Source organism: Hermetia illucens, chromosome 6 (genome assembly GCF_905115235.1).
Source record: "Hermetia illucens chromosome 6, iHerIll2.2.curated.20191125, whole genome shotgun sequence".
Lineage (NCBI taxonomy): Eukaryota > Metazoa > Arthropoda > Insecta > Diptera > Stratiomyidae > Hermetia > Hermetia illucens.
In genome coordinates, this window is record NC_051854.1 from 79195784 (window position 1) to 79213307 (window position 17524).

Consider the following 17524-nt stretch of genomic DNA (forward strand, 5'->3'; position numbering starts at 1 on the left):
TTTTAACAAGTCGAAACAGATCTCTCTCGCCATCCCGAGTGTCCAGTTTATCGTAAAGATTTTTGTAATGGTTCCCTCGGGTGACAGCGACTGCTTTCTTTGCTTCTCGGTTGGCATTCTTAGAAATTTGCCAATTGGCTGGTGTTTTATCGTCGAGAAATTTATGGTAGAGGCGTTTCTTTTCACGGACCTTTATTTCAACATCGTCATTCCAAAGCCAAGTATCTCGGTTGATGTACCGCTTACCCGGCTTGGTGACTCTGAGGGTTGCAGAGGCCGCTTTATGGATCGTGTCTTTTATTTTTCCACGATTCACCTATTACCGTCTGCCTTTTCACTCACATGACCATCAAAGATCGCCGGCAATGCTGATATAGTCGTCAGCAGGCATGCGACAAGTCTTTTCATTACCTGTCTGTGGTGCGTACGTGGTGAAGAAATGAATAGTGCGATTAGCTGATATAATGGGAGCTTCATCAGCGGATCATCAGATCGTTCGACTTCTCTAATGGCATCACGGAAACCCTCTGAGATGGCAATGCCAACACCATGTTGAGTGTGTGGGCTACCAAAATAGGGAAGTTTATAGCCATTTTTATCGCGTTCGCGTTCAATGTCGCAACTTTTCCGAAGGGCTCTTGCAAATTCCTCGGTATTTCCAGTTAGGGTGCCAACATTTGGCATGCAATAAACCAACCAATCTCGGAAAATGATCTGCTCATCACGTGTAGCGTGTGGTCCGATAGTTTTTCTTATCGCCTAGTGGCTGCTTAGTATGACCTTTCGTTCAAATTTTATTGACTCACTTGATGATCTTCATCGGTAGTGAAATTCTTCTTGCAGGCTGGTCTGATTATGCTACAGGTTAAGGTTACATAATTGGGCAAGTCCTCATACGACCTTCTCGCGGCCGCTGGAAGCCCTCTTTAGACGGGCCAAGAGTGTGTGTGGTCAAGGTGGGAGTAGGTTCATCCAACTAGCGTGGACCTGCTTGCCGGTTGGTCATATTTTAGGGACGAATGGATCTGAGGGGGTGGATTAAAGCAACCACTCGGGGACGGTCTCCCTGCATCTGAAAAGGTGCTAATAGCACCACAAGCTGAGGTGGAACAGGATATGCTGGGGGCTGCATGCAGAATGGGGAACTTGCAGCCTCTGAATACTTAGGGCATTTTCAGTTTCAAGTAAGACTCTTACTCTGGTGATTAAGACTAACCGGATTACTCGTGGTACCAAGCCATAAACGCAAACAAAAACAGGTGACAATAGAAAAGGAAGATGTTAGGCGCATCATTGAAGGCCAGGAGGTAGTAGTCTGTGGCAGCCGTAACACCACTATGCTAAAACTAACAATAAAAATCTCCGAGAGCAAGGCGGCAGACTAGCGGCTTCCAGTATGAAAACCACTAACCCAAAACTGTTGACATTGGGGGCTCCCCAAGGAACAAAGGCCGATAAGAAGCCACCGGAAGCCAGCGAAGATGCGGTGATCCACTAGAGTCCTGCACAAGAGCCAGTACGAGAAGAGATGGTGAAGAATAAGAAGGCTGTCGATGAGTGGGGTGAAAACGACTTCGTTAAATACCAGAGAAACACAACAACAAACGCCTGTGAAACCAGCAGAAGGGGAAACCTGCCGCTGTCAAGCGAAATCGATCGAAAGGTCGAAGAACAAAGCAAAAGTAGCAGAGCGTGCATGGGTTTGAACGCCCAAGCAACCTCTGCAAACAGTGAAGCAGCAGTGGTCGGCCGATGTGGTACGTACTGTGAAACCCTTCAGGGACGTGACCAGGAGTCACTTACGGATAGTGCTGGCGTATGGTAATTCTTGTACCGGCCAACTGGTGCATGAGGTGATCGAACATCTTCTGGATGGCAAAGGGGAGCAGGGGGATGTATCACCTGCTGCCTCAGAATCTCCATGGACGACTGAGTGGTCATCAAAGAGGTACCACAGATGAACACTTGACTTTCTTCATCATCATCAACGGGCATCCCAGTTTTGTGCCGAGGTCCACCAATTCGATATCCCTAAAAGCTATCTGGCGTCCTGACCTACGCCATCACTCCATTTCAGGCAGGGTCTGCGTCGTCTTTTTTTCTACCATAGATATTGCCCTTATAGACTTTCTGGGCTGGATCATCCACATCTATACAGATTAAGTGACCCGTCCACCTGTCATGGTATCGCTCATAGATTTCGTGGTTATGTAAGCTACGGAACCGTCCATTCTCATGTAGGAGGCCAAAGATTCTTCACAAGATTCTTCTCTGGAACACGACCAAGAGTTCGCAGTTTTTTTTTGCTAAGAACCCAAGCCCCCGAGTAATACATAAGGGCTGGCAAGATGAAAGTTTTGCACAGGAAGATCTTTGACTCTATGGTGAGACGTTTCGAGCGGAACAGTTTTTGTAAGCTGAAATAGGCTCTGTTGGCTGCCAACATCCGTGCGCGGATTTCATCGTCATAGCTGTTATCGGTTTTGATTTTCGACCCTGGACAGGAGAAATTGACATCCCAACAACGAATATACAGGGACGAAAGGAGAACTGGAAACTAACAAAAGAGGTATGCTCAGAAGTTAGGCTGAGGTGGGCAGTGGGAACTTTCAAACCACTGAAATCACCCGGAATAAACGGCATTTTTCCAGCATTAATCCAGAGAAGCCTAGGAATCATCTTAGAGTATCTTCTGAGGGGCATGGAGACAGGCAAAAACAATCCTTTTCACCCTAAATTTTTCAGACCAATTTGCCTAACATCCTTCATACTTGAAACGGTGGAGAAGGTCATACACAACTATATTAGGACTAAGGTTCTAAAGCGTAAACTCCTACATCACTGTCAATACGTTTACCGGGTAGGACGGTCAATTGAAACTGCTCTGTATCAGCTGACAGATTTACTACGGGATGCCATAGAAACAAAAGAAATTGCACTGACTGTGTTTTTGGATATCGAAGGAGCATTCGACAACACATCGCACACAGAGATATAGGTATCCTGATCCGCAATGCGGTGGAAAACACCCTGGCTTTCTGGATGGGCAAAATGCTAGAAAGCAGGCAAATAGAAGTACCGATAGGTACAAATCCTATTGTCATGAATACTACTCAAAGTTGTCCACAGGGCGGGGTACTATCGCCGCTTATGTGGAGTATGGTAGTGGACGAACTCTTGGACGTGCTAACAAATACTGGAATACAAGTCCAGGATTACGCGGACGACATTGTTTTAATCTGTAGGGGCAAATATGAATATACCTTATGTGGTACAATCCAAATTGGACTAGAGGTTACTAGTGCCTGGTACAGGAAGGTGAGACTGCGGATCAATCCAGCCAAAACCATCATTGGTACTATGGTTCACTAGGAGACGTAAGCTTGATCACCTGCGAGCCATAATGTTACATGACATGGAGGTGAAATGAGAAACAGAGGTCAAATGTTTGGGAATTACGTTAGATCAAAAATTACTCTGGAAGACATATATCAGAAACATTTGTCGGAAAGCTACGAGACCTCAGATGACTTGTAGCGGAAATCTGGGCAGAAAGAGCAGAACTCAGCACACAAGTCAGGGAATTACACAAGCTCCAAAGATTGGCGAGAGTGGGGTAATGGGGACATACCCAACGGCATCCCTAGAGGTTCTTCTGGGATTAACCCCCCCCCCCCCCATCTGCACATACAGATGCAGGAAAGGTGGGCAATATTCAGGATGGCCGGGAGTACCAGTGAGACGGGGAGCTGCCTAAACCAAAGGAAGGTTGATATTATTTCTAGGCGATATCCTGAATTACTGATACCAAGGGATGACACGACAACGAGGTTTCACTTTCATAAAAAGTTGGAGTAACAAGACAAACTGGGAGAGCGTGGCTGGGACATTCGGCATAAATCATATTACTTACTTGGTACACTGACGAATCCCTCACAGTAAAGGGAGCGGGTGTCGGTGTCATTGGTCCCACGAAAATGTACTTCGAGCCAATAGACAGGTACACTAGTATATTCTAGGCGGAAATATACGCCATAGACAGATGTGCCTCCTTTAATCCCCAAAGGAACTACAGAAGGCAGAAAATTGCTATTCTCACCGATAGCCAAGCAGCGATCAAGGCACTTAGGTCCAACCAGGTGAACTCTAAACTGGTATGGGAGTGCCTTGAGAGACTGAATACACTCGGCTCGTCCAACAAGGTCTGGATATTTTGGGCTCCAGGCTATGCTGGAGGCAGAGGACGAATTAGCCAAGAAGGGAGCAGAGACGCCTTTACACGGGTCAGAACCCTTCTGTGGAATCGGAAACGGTTTCATTGCTCTGATACTAAGGAAATTATACCGGGCGGGCCTACCAGGGGTCCGCATATATGCAAAAGCGGGTGTACATTTTTCACCGAATATTCCCTCTGCTCTGGGAGTAGTGTGACCGAAAGTAGCAACGAGTGCTCCTTTATATAATCGCAAAAATACGACAAGGGTGCGAATTACAACCAAATTTAAGGTGAGGCGGCGTCGGATTTGTTGCCTCTGCCCTGGACGAAACCGTTGGTCATCCTTTTTTCATACATTATAGGCCAGGTACAAATGAGGTAACATGCGCGCGAATATACTTACACAAGAAATACGCAAAACCCAGTCATAATTCGTTTTCACTACGCTACATGAATCCTACTATTTGCAGAAAAAAGGGGAAGCTATCCCTGATTTTCATTCATCTAGAAAGCTTTCCTCTTTCGGACTTCCAAGCTTTCCATTGAATATTTCTCGCCCTGCCGTTTACTACTGTTTACCTGCTTTCATGTGCGTTTTCACAGCCAAGCGGGTGGGATGCTTCCTTGCGGGCCCAAGAATAATGTGCACACTTTCCTTATGAGCAATCCTCAGCAAAATGCGGCAGCTGTCCTTCCATCTCTACTTTCTTTTTGATGCCGGGAGAAATTTTTATCGCGGAGTATTTTTAAACTCGAATTGCTTGCATTTTATGTGCGTTCTTTTATTCATTATGTTCTGGGTTGAGGAATGTTGAAAGATTGTGACCTCATTACCGCGACCGAAAATACTTTTCTGCATATTTACGAAGTGCAATTTGTCATTATTAAGCCTTTTTGTTGAAAGGAATTTCAATATACTCTTGTTACAACAAGAGGATTGTTTATAAGGATGGCGAATACGATTTATTCCAGATGTTGTACAAGCAAGCCCCGCAGCATATTGACGGTTTCTGTTGTGTAGACAATTTACTGGATCATTGGACTTCATGAATTGTTCCAACTTTTCCGAATTCATAGAAAAGTCGTCAGCGTCCAGTGCATTTAAGAAAAACTCATAAATGTGTTCTGGAAGTAATTATTCGAAAAATCATTCTGATTGTCCATATAAACTGATAAAAGATACAAGTTGGTTACTTTGTTTCTGGGCATTGTAAGTTAATAGTCATATAAATTGTGTCAAATGAAAGATTTTAGGGACTATTAATTATTAATATCAGCTGGAGATGAGGAATGAAACAGGTCTCATTCTCAGAGCCCATCCAACCTCAATATCTGAAAAAATCGCGATAACGCACCCATATTAAATCTAGGCCTCAAAATAAATCCGATTCTGCCACTGGCCCAAATAAAGTTACTATTCGTATATAATGGTCAAAGGGTAGTATAGGTCCCAGGGCGAAACGTTGATTGGTACCCATGATGGAGCATAAAAGCTGGGAAATCCCTGCTGAACCAACACCAACAGCTCTACTACCAAACCTTATCTCCACCTCCATGTGGTGACCGCCGGGAGCTCTCTTTTAACGAAAAGTTGCAGACAGAGAAGGATGAAGACGAGTCTCCCGTGCTTAAAAACCGGACAAATTGTACCAACTGGTCCTCCAGGTTGGGGGTTGGGTCGGGCTGATAACCCTATATTGAAAACCGAAGTTACGAAGCCACAACAGGACCCTCGGAATGGATGGATGTTACAACGCCGAACCCAGCAACGGCAACGGAATAACGACTTACGCATTTTCTTATGGAACGTGCGCTGCCTGTACAGAGATTGAGCTACGAAGCAGCTAGCCGATACCTTGTCCTAATATAGGGCTGCTGTAACAGCGTTGCAGGAGATCCGTTGGCCAGTTTCCTGGAGAAGAGTCACTGTACCATATATTATAGGAGCCATCTAGTAAACCATGTGCTCGGAGTAGATGTCATAGCCAGCCAAAAAATGAAACCTGCTGTTATCCGCTTTGAAAACATAAGCAAACGGCTATGCACTCTGCACTGGCAAGACAAATTTAGAAATGTAAGCCTCATTAACGTTCACGTCCCTACAAAGGAGACTGCAGAGTCGGAGAAGAATATTTTTTATGAGGTAGTTGAACGAACGGTCGAAGCGTATCCCAGATATGATATCCAAATCATACTTGGGGACTTTAACAGTCAAGTAGGAACGGAGACCGTATTCAGGCGATACGTTGGCTCCCATAGCTTACATCAAAATACAAATGACAACGGACTCCGGGTTTCTTAATTAGCAGTGTCACACGAAATGGTTGTTGGAAGTACCTGGTGTGCGCGGAAAGCGGAATACAAACAAATGTGGGCCTCTCCAGACGGGACCACTTTCAACCAAATTGACCACGTGCTGATCGAACGCCGGCACCTCTCAGCCTTGATGAATGTCAGAACATATAAGGGGGCCAATATAGACTCGATCAGTATCTCGTCGGCATGTTGTCCCGAGCTCGAATAACAACATCATACAAAATCCCCTCTGACAATCGGGTGAGAGTTAACACTGAATCCTTCCACAACACAGCCCTTCGCAACGCCTATAAAAGGCGAATCGATGCCGCAATAACCGCAGTCTATAGAGATTCTGGAGACGAAGCATCAACAAGCCGCCAAAAGAGTCGGAACGGCTGGTTTGACGATGAATGTAAGCTAGCAACGGATCGGAAGAATGCTGCATATCGAGTAATGTTGCATTCTCAAAGAACGCGGACACGCGCAGAGACTTATCACGAACTCCGGCGAGCGGAGAAACGACTTCACAGACGGAAAAAGGAAGCCTGGGAGAACCAACAGGTCTGTGAACTCGAAAAGCACAGGGAGCAACCGCACGAGGCGCAGAGAGTTTTACCAACAAGTCAGCAGGATGAAGCCTTACACACCTCCATGTTCATCCTACCGAGACAAAGAGGGAAATCTGATTTCTGACAGAATGGGCATATTGGAGCGATGGGTTGAGTATCTTGATGAACTACTCAACAATCAAAATATCGGCGAGTTGGAGGTCCCGCCAACTGAAGACGACGCACAAATACTGCCACTACCCAGCATGGACGAAACAGTTCTTGCAATCCACTGCCTTAAAAATCATAAGTCGCCAGGAGCCGATGGGATTAAAGCTGAACTGATTAAATATGGAGGCGACCAATTACACGAAGTGGTTCATCAACTTGTGACAGCGAATCAATGCCTGACGATTGGCAACGAGGCATTATCTGTCCCATACTTAAAAAGGGAGATATCACACAGTGCAGCAATTATAGAGGTATCACGTTGCTGAGTACCATCTATAAGATATTCTCCTCTATCTTGCTAGGCCGGATAGCCCCATACGCCCAGAACATCATTGGCCCATACCAAAGAGGCTTCACTTCAGGCAAATCAGCAGTAGATCAGATTTTGTCTCTGCGGCAAGCGATAGAAAAACTGTTGGAATATGGACATCAGTTGTAACATCTTTTCATCGATTTTAAGGCCGTCTATGATAGCCAGGGTAAAATTGTACACGACCTTGAGAGAATTCGATATCCCGCGAAATTAGTAAGACTGACCAAACTGATCCTGACCAATGTGCGAGGTCAGATAAAAGTAACAGGATCACTCTCAAGACCATTCCACATCAACAATGGTCTAAGACAAGGGGATGCCCTAACATGCGTCCTCTTCAACCTTGCCCTGGAGAAAGTGATTCGCGATGTAGACGTAAATACGAGGGGCAACATTTTCTTCAACCCCCCTCCACTGTTGGCCTATGCTGGCCATATTGACATTATGGGAAGAACAACCCGGGATGTCTAGAGTCGAGAGTCTACCTTCATCCAGATGGAGTAGGCACATTAATGAAGGCAAGACGAAGTACATGGTGGCAACGTCAGCCCCAAAAACCAAAGATCCAACAACATCGAATCGCACTGGTCAAACGAAAACAATAAAGATAGGAGACTACAACTTTGAGACCGTTGAAAATTTTTCCTATCTAGGATCGAAAATCACAACCGATAACAGCTACGACGACGAAATTGGCGCACGGTTGTTGGCTACCAACAAAGCTTGTTTCAGCTTAGAAAAACTGTTTCGCTCGAAACGTGTTACCATAGGGTCAAAGCTTTTACTGTACAAGACAATGATTTTGCCAGTCCTTAAGAACCCAAGTCTCCGAGGAATACCCTCCTTTGGGCGTTTTAATCCTTCACGCGTCATTATTACAAAATTAGCGTGTCTTTTCCGATGCCGGGGTCCGCACCGGATTTCAAAAAGACAATAAACGAAGGAATTCGCGACGGTCTAACAAATGTTATATTTGTTAGGCCGTCGGGAGCTAAAATTGAAAAATGAAAGAAACGGCTCGACTGCGCACGTAGAGCCGTAGGTCTCCGGACCCGGGTGCCGCGATCAAGAGGGGGGATCCACGACGTATCACAAACCCGATCATTATTTCTTCTGCCTCAGATCGTGATTGAGGCGCGGTCCCTGACGTTCCCACCCTTCCTTGACATCCTCAGGCCCTAATAAAGGTTTTGTGAGATCAAGGAGGAAGTCCTCAATTCAATCAAAAATTATTTTAAAAAATCCATTGTATACTATTCATGCCAAAAATAACCAAATATAAAAAAAGTAAAAGAAAAATTGAAATAATAATTTATACCAACTACCCAATGAAATCAAAATAAAAAAAATAAAAGGAAAAGAAATTAACTTTAAAGAAAAGAAAGAAAAAAAACTTACACTTGAATCACTCCTAGCTTGGCGTGTTCTGTGGATTTGATGCTGCTGATTTTGATTATTGGCTTAAAGAAAAAATTTTTCCAACATTACTATGGGAATTGCAAAACTTTACCATCGAAACCCTTAGTTTTCCGTTCCCGTGAGTTCGCGGTTGTGAAAACAACACTTTGGGTTTGCAAGAAAAACCGCAACAATCGTAAGTCGACTCACGAACTTTCTGCACCGCGAGTAATTGATGTTTTTTGAAGGTGGCTGTGACAGGAATATTTATTTCTGTAATTATGTAACCGCCGACGGCACTTATTAACTGGTCCCAGGAGCATCCGCTATCAACTCCAAGATACAGTTATTCGCTAACGCGACGGGCACACGCTAATTCTTAGAAAGTTAGGCACTGCAGTAAAGTGGCACTGGCGGAGTTCCCGACAAGTAGCTAGAATTGAATCAATATTTACCAAGAATTTCGTCAAAGTTGGTGGAAGTATTTCGCATTGCGCGTTGCTCCCGTCTTCATTTCCTCCTCCAACTCCGCTTTCTTCCCAGGCTAGAACGATCTCCTTTTCTTCGTCCTCCTTGAGTCCAGCTGTTCTTTTCTCCTCACAATTCCCCAAAACTTTTTTCTCTTCTCGACTTACCAGTCCAGTTATTCGTTCCTCGCCACCGTCCAAATAAAACTCTCTTTCTCGATTCACCAGTCCAGCTGTTCGTTCTGTGCCACCGTCCAAGGAAAACTCCTTCTCGACCCACCAGTCCAGCTGTTTGTCCTCGCGACCGTCCAGCTCTTCTTCCCGAGAACCGGTCCCCACGCCGCTACTTTCGCTTTGAATTCTCTTGAGTTCATGTTGCAGCAATATGCGCGTGCGCTTACGGATGCCGCAAATCATTCCCCTCTGTCAAGATTAATTCGCCCGAATGCATTCCATAATGTGGAATCTGCGGCGAACATTATGGTGATTGCACATTATGAAATGCATTATTTGAACAAATTAATTCAGAAAGAGACGAATGAGATTTCGCCCCCGTCGAGAAGCCGCGGTCACTACAGGATGGACTATTCCGTAACTTAATCCGTATGGATGAGGATGATCCCACCCGGAAAGTCTATAAGGGCAATATCTATGGTGGAAAAAGAAGATGAGGCAGACCCTGTCTAAGATGGAGCGATGGCGTAGGTCAGGACGCCAGACAGCTTTTAGGGATATCGAATTGGTGGACCTCGGCGCAAAACCGGGATGTCTGGAGTTCCTTATTAAGGCAGGCCTAGACCGGATACCGGTTGTTGCACCGTTGAAGATGATGATGATTCCGTAGCCTACATAACGACGAAATCTTTGTGCGATACCACGACCTGCTGGTTGTGGATAAAATCCGGTTGAACAGGTTGCGGTGGGCGGGTCACTTAATCTGTGAGGATGATCTAGTCGGGAAATCTATAATTGAAAAAGAAGACGAGGCAGACCCTGCCTGAGATGGAGCGATGGCGCGGGTTAGGACGCCAGACAGATTTTAGGAATATCGAATTGGTGGACCTCACGCAAAACCGGGATGTCTGGAGTTCCTTATTAAGGCAGGCCTAGACCGGATTTCAGTTGTTGCGCCGTTGATGATGATAATGATGATAACTCCATTGCTACCCACACCATGCGATGGAATCGAGGCGATGACTGGAGGCGCAGAATAGTGGAGGAGAAGTGCAAGCTTCTTCTACAACTATCAGGTTGTTAAAAAAATTGATTTGTGTTAGCTCGTGTGAGAAAAGGTCATTAGAAGCAGTTTTCAATTCAATTCAATTAATAACTTTACTGGGAACAAATCGAACAGAATGTTATCATAATATATATGGTTGCCGTTCATCTTTTGGTGAGGTATTGCGCGTCAACTACATTAGCTTACCATTGTTCACGTTTCCCTTAATTGCGTTTCAACTTTCCCAGGAACTCTTGAAACACCCGCACTCCTCAACTGTTCTGCGCCAAGCACCCTTACGGTGACCCACTCATCGGCCTGGCTTCTACTGCATAGCGTAGCCAGCAATGGAATTGTCGCCCCTTCTTAATGCGGGACCTATCATTGCTACTCCCATATAGCAACACACAAATAACATTAGCACAGGACCGTTTCAAGTTAATGTTGGTGCTGAGATGACTGCATTTCCAAATTTTAGATGAGGAATCAGTTCGGTGCAACAACCGGCAGATACTACGGTTCCTAGATTTACAAATTGATCGATGCCATCGATGCTCTGGCTCTTAATGAGAACGTTGGTTTAATCGGTGTTTATCTTTAGTCCGATTCTATTTGTTTCTATCTTTTCAAATTCTGAGCCATTTAGCCAAGGTCCAAGACTTGGTAAGAGAGCAAATAGGTGCGATCAGTGTAGTTGTCCATTGATGTCCTCTGGACATGGCAACATGGCGCCACCGATAACAAAAACAAATCATGTTGATGTCGGTGGCGGCTTTCGATTTCGACATCAAATTCTTCTGAGAGTTTACTTCGATGCATCATGTGACATTTGGCACCATCATATGCCGCTCTGGCGATAGCCTAAAACAGACCAGATACACTTCCTGGTGAAGTGTACCCTCCACGTCGTCAGCTGATCTTCGTTGTGGATGAGGAGTTGACCGTTAAAGTTTCTCATAAGACCAGTGTAATGACAAATTTTTCTTTTTTGCGGTGCACACTGCGTTGGAATTATCAAGATTTTGCATGGTATGGGAATTCGAGAGCATTACGTTCGCTATCATTAGCAGCGGTTCCGTGCAACGATTCCTCAATCAGCCAACGCTTGCGAAGCCTCTTCGAATCCTATATCAGCGCCTCTTTTGTTCTCTTGATACGCACATTCAGAAGACAACTGCTAAATCTACTGCTGATGGTAAACTGCACGTACTGTGTTGTGCAGCAGCAGCAGGGTTAACAACATTCGAAATTTATTTCGAAATTAATTGAAATTTGAAAGTCAATAATGACATTTTGGGATTTTAAGAAAGAGTTGTAAATATTGATGCAAATAAAAATAAAATGTTTTTAATTTAAACTAAAGTGTCATCTTTAGGAAGTCCCTTCAGAACTGTGTGTAATTGGGCATAGAAAGCATCCTCCTCTACTATATCGGAAATATCCGTAAGTGCATAGCACTATACAATTGTGCTCGAGGTTATTTACCGGAATATTGCAGTCAGAATCTTGTCAGAAAGTGGCTGCCAAGCCGGCGGTAATCGTCTGAAACAACTTGACACCGGATACGTTTCTATTACTCATCGATTTTACAGAGTGAAAGCGCTTTGTCACTTAGGGCTAGAATGTTCAGCTTATATCGCTGGAATTCTCGATCAAGTTGGAAAATGTGAACATTGTGGGGACATTCGATACCGTTGTCGAGGAGCGTGCGCACGTTTTAGAAACCAATCATAGTCCGTTTTCAATTGCCAAAGGTATTCTTCGTGACTGACGTCCCTTATCCGAGGCATTATTGACGTTTCGATAGCAGTATAATTGCAAAATTTGCATGTTGTAGCCCACAAATTTCTATCTCTTTTCGTCGCCTTTCAGGAGAGGGCCGCGGTCCACCAATTCGATATCCCTAAAAGCTGTATGGCGTCCTGGCCTAAACCATTGCTCCATCTTAGGCAGGATCTGCCTCGCCTTCTTCTTTTACCAGAGATATTTGTTTTACATACGTCAGCGTAATATGAACACGGAGCTATCCTCTTATTGTAATTCCAACGACTCCTACCAAATTCTTTCTTGACAAGATTATTAAATGTTCTGAATTTTCATTACTTCCCCCGCTTCATCATTGCCACTATTAATTTCCAAATACCGTTGAAGTAAATAAATTAATTTTAATGAATTGCAAATTTTCCCCTAATTTCATTAAAAACTTTCTTCTTCAGAAAATGTCCTTCCTCACGAAAATTCAGCTTTTCCCATAATAAATTCATCCAATATTTTTTCCAGTTTCATAATCGTCATAAACCAACAAAACAACATAATTTTTAAGGGTTCCCTGCGAGCGTTTGAATTGCCTTATTTAGTGTGTCCTTCATCTTTCCCATTCTCTTATGCTTTAAAATCAGTGAATAGCCTTCGTTGGGACCAACGCAAAATCTCACCATGTGGACCGTACTCAGTACGTAACTAATGACCCATTGAGAAAGGCAAAAAGAAAAATATTTGCAGGATATTAAGTAGGAAAGCGAGGAACGACGAATATGAAAAAGTGGGCAAGTCAGATGCCATGGGGAAAAGGCAAACAAATGGCTATCGTAACGGAAAAGGGAGAAAATTTCGATCTTTCACAAATGTGCTATTAGGATTTGAAAGCCGCTCAACAGGATGATTTCCTTTTTTGCATACCATCCAATAACTGTTAGGGGAGTGGTCTCTTAATTATAGGTGGATTGCGCTCCAAAGTTTGTTCTTCGTAAAGTTTGCGTTAATGGTTTACATATAAGTATGGTATAGTAGAGAGTGGGACATATTATATTTATGATTTTAGATAAATTTGGACAAACAAACAAAATGATTTGGCAAAACCCGGAAAGCTTTGCTTTACAAAATCGAGCTTGGCTTTCTGAAATCTTTGCTTCTTGCTTTTCTTGGCTGAATGTCAAATGTTGTTGTTGTTGTGGGTTAAGTCGTTGTTTGTCTGTCTATCAATCTGTCTTTCTCTGACGGTGACATGTGGTTCTCCAAGAGCCTAGCCTGTCGTTTACCAAAAGCGTTAATGAGGGTGATAGTGAACTGTGTCCATTAGATAGTTTAGAGTCGGCGGTAACTGCTACGGGGTGTGAGGCTATGGCAAGGCAGAGACGGCATGAACAGGTAATTTTTAAAAGACCAAAAAGGAGAAAGATAAAAACAAAAACAATCGGGACCTCGTACCGCACGCAAAATGACCCACCAGGCGGAGACATGTCTCCGAAACACTGAGAGCCAGGTGATTACATCTGAGGCACAAGTTTTGGGATCCAAGCAGTGGCGTCAAGGTCAACATTGGCTTACTACGAGGATTACAATCAATAAATGAGCAGTGATGAGAAAGGCCTCAGTGGCGCGGTTTCTAAATGCGTTATCTGAAGGAAGGCGTGAAACCAGAAGAGGTCCTTGAGAAGGCTCAGAATAGACGTAAGCCATTATAATCGAAGTCAAGAAAGCTGGGAGCAGCGGAGGTTAGCCCACATGAGGGGAATCTCCCAGAAAACACGAACATGAACACAAGAGTCCCCCCTGAAGTCATTAAAGAAGCCGAACGATTTGACGACCGGCTGATGAAGTTCACCATTACATCAGCTGATCGCACTGTTCACTTCTTCACTGCGTACCCACTACAGGAAGGTCGACCTGATGCCGAGAAAGATGCCTTCTGGCAACTTCTCGATGAACAGACCTACAACGTACCTGCTGATGACTATATTATCATTGCCGGCGACCTTAATGGTCATGTGGGTGAAAAGGCAGACGGTAACTGGGGCGATAGGGGAAAGGAGTATGGAACACGCAATGAGGGTGGCGAGCGTTTAATCGTTTTTGCGGACACCGATGACCTTGTACTTATGAATACATGGTTCGTCCAACGATTGTCTTATCTTCCTTCATTTTATAGTGGGAAAGGTAAAACGCAAATCGACTATATTTATGACGCCATTTTACAATCATCACTGCCTGCAAAACCGTTCTCTATGAGACCATCGCACCTCAACATCGGCCATTGATTGCCGTTCTCCGAATTAAGCCACCGATAAAACAGCATGAGGAACGCACTGGCCCGCGGCGCATTAAATGGTGGCGATTTGGTGAGAAGAAAGAAGACATGATCTCACTCACGAGATTACCAACCATTACGAATGTGGAAGAATCGTGGAATCAAATTGAATATACGAACCACAAAGCGGCCTCTGCAACCCTCAGGGTCACCAAGCTGGATAAGCGGTACATCAATTGAGATACTTGGCTTTATATGTTGAAATGAGGGTCCGTGAAAATAAACGACTTTATCACAAATTTCTCGGCGACAAAATGCTCGGCAATTGGCAAATTTCTAAGAATGCCACCCGGGAAGGAAAGAATGCGGACGCTGTCACCCGAGCGGCCCATTACAAAAATCTTTACTATAAACTGGATACTCGGGATGGCGGGAGATATCCTTATTGACTTGCCAAAAGGCGAAACGAACGCACACAGGATATCGAACATTTTTGTTGCGTTAATGATGAGAGCGGTATTTTGATTAACAACCGTTAAGCCGCAACGGATAGATGGCGAGAATATTTTGAGTAGATTTCAACTGAATTTGCTCATCCTCCACTTCCACAATCATTGCCGACATTTGGAGCAGTTCCACCTGTCAGCGCAACCAAAGTCTAGGAGGCAATAAAACGAATGAAATCGGGGAATGCAACCGGACTTGACGACATCGTATCTGAGCTCTGGAAAGTGAAGAACTGGGACTGAATACTGTGGCTCAGTGAATTCTTCAATCGGGTTATTCAGGAAGGAACACCATCTGAGTGGCAAGAAAGTACCACTGTTCCAATATGGAAAAAGAAAGGTAGTCCAGCAGAATGTTCAAATTACCGTCCGATTCGGTTACTTTCCCATACCATGAAGATTTTTGAACGCATTCTTGACAACCGTATTCGCGAAATCGTTGAAATATCCGTGAATCAAGCAAGACTTGTCAAAAACTGCGGAACTACTGACGCAATACACGCTGCGCGGTTACTCATGGAGAAACACCGTGAAAAGCATATTCCTCTTTACAGTGCATTTTTCGATCTAGAGAAAACGTTTGACTGTGTGCCACACGAACTTATCTGTTATGATTTATGACAACACTCAGTGCAAGAAGAATTCGTGCCCTGGGTTTAACTCCTCTACCATGATCCGAAACGAAAAGTTCGAAATGTGGTGGGTGTATCAAAACCACTTCGTATCTCTGTTGGTGTTAATCAAAGAAGGGCCCTCCCACCACTCCTCTTCGTTCTTGTTGTGGACACTGTCACACGGGATATCCAACGACCAGCGCCCTATAAACTGCTTTATGCAGATGATGTTTTAATAATAATTATAAGAATCGTTCTATATTTGATCAGGGCCTTGAACTGTGTTAGAGCACTTCATTCAAGACGGTACGGTCCGACGGTACACTACAGGATTATAGTATCCTATAGGAGGCAAGGCGGTCAGCATTGTGCTCGCACGAGATTGATACCCTGATTTGACTCAAGTACTCATTCACGGAGTCGATTGGTATCCGACGTCAAATCATGAGACAAATCCCACTGCTATCAATGAGATTTGAACCCCGACCTACCGTACGACAGTCTCGTGCTCTAACCACTCAGCTATCAGGACTCATGATGAGATTTTCCTAGTGTCTAATGGGAAAATTTATCTCTGCCAACTTGTTCAAAAATGGAATAATCGCCTCATGTCTCAGACTGAATCTGAATAAAACTGAATTTTTGACGACCGATCCCTATGAACCCCAATTGCACCATCTATTCATCGACCTTAAAGTTGCTTATGATAGCATTTTTTTTTTTTTTGAGGTAGGATAGGTGAATGCATTTACGCACACAACGTTGGACTCCCGGCTCGATACGTCGTCGGACTACCAAGTTAACACCTCCCCATCGTCAAGGAGCTAGCCTGGAACCGTTTGTCACATTACTTCGGGCTAGTCCCCGAACTCTCCCGCCTTGCGGAGCCTTCAAATCAGGGAATTCCTTTCAACAACGGGAGGGAAGAGGAGGAAGGGAACTGTCAGTTCAAGGAACCCCATGCCAGCTGGCTCCTCCACCCGTTGAGCTCTATCTTTTCAGCAACGAGAAGGGCCCGAACGTAATGGGCAACACGGCTCTACCTGTTAGCACACCTCATCATCTCTTCGACAATGTTGTCTGGAGAGAGATCCCCTGTGTTTAAATAGAGTTGCTGACGAACTCCATCCCACCTTCCACAAGAAAAAAAAGTGTGATGGGCGTCGTCCACAACTCCATTGCAAAACACACAATCTGGAGATCATGCGTTTCCAATTTTGTGCAGGTAAGACTGAAAACTTCCATGTCCACTTAAAAATTGGGTAAGCAAATGGTCAGTCTCACCATGCTTCTGATTCAGTCACGCACCTAAGTTGCCAAGGAGCCGTGCAGTCCATCTGTCTCTAGTTTCACTTTGCCATCTTCACGAGCAACACCCTCCCTTGGCTCGTTAGCAAGAAGAGTAACGGGGATCACCCCCGCGATCACCATCACGGCCGGTTCAGAGACAATGCGGTACGCAGATGCCACCCGCAAAGCTCCCCGTCTCTGTACTTGTGCGAGACGTTTACGATATACCTCCTTGTTAAGAGCGTCAGCCCATACCTCTGCGCCGTCGAGCAGAATAGTCTGCGTTGAACTCATCAGGAGACATCGCCTGCTAGACGTAGGACCCCCAAAAGTTGCCATTAGCCTACTTACCGCCGAAACTCCAGCTGCAGCCTTGTTCGCTGCTGCTTTGATTTGC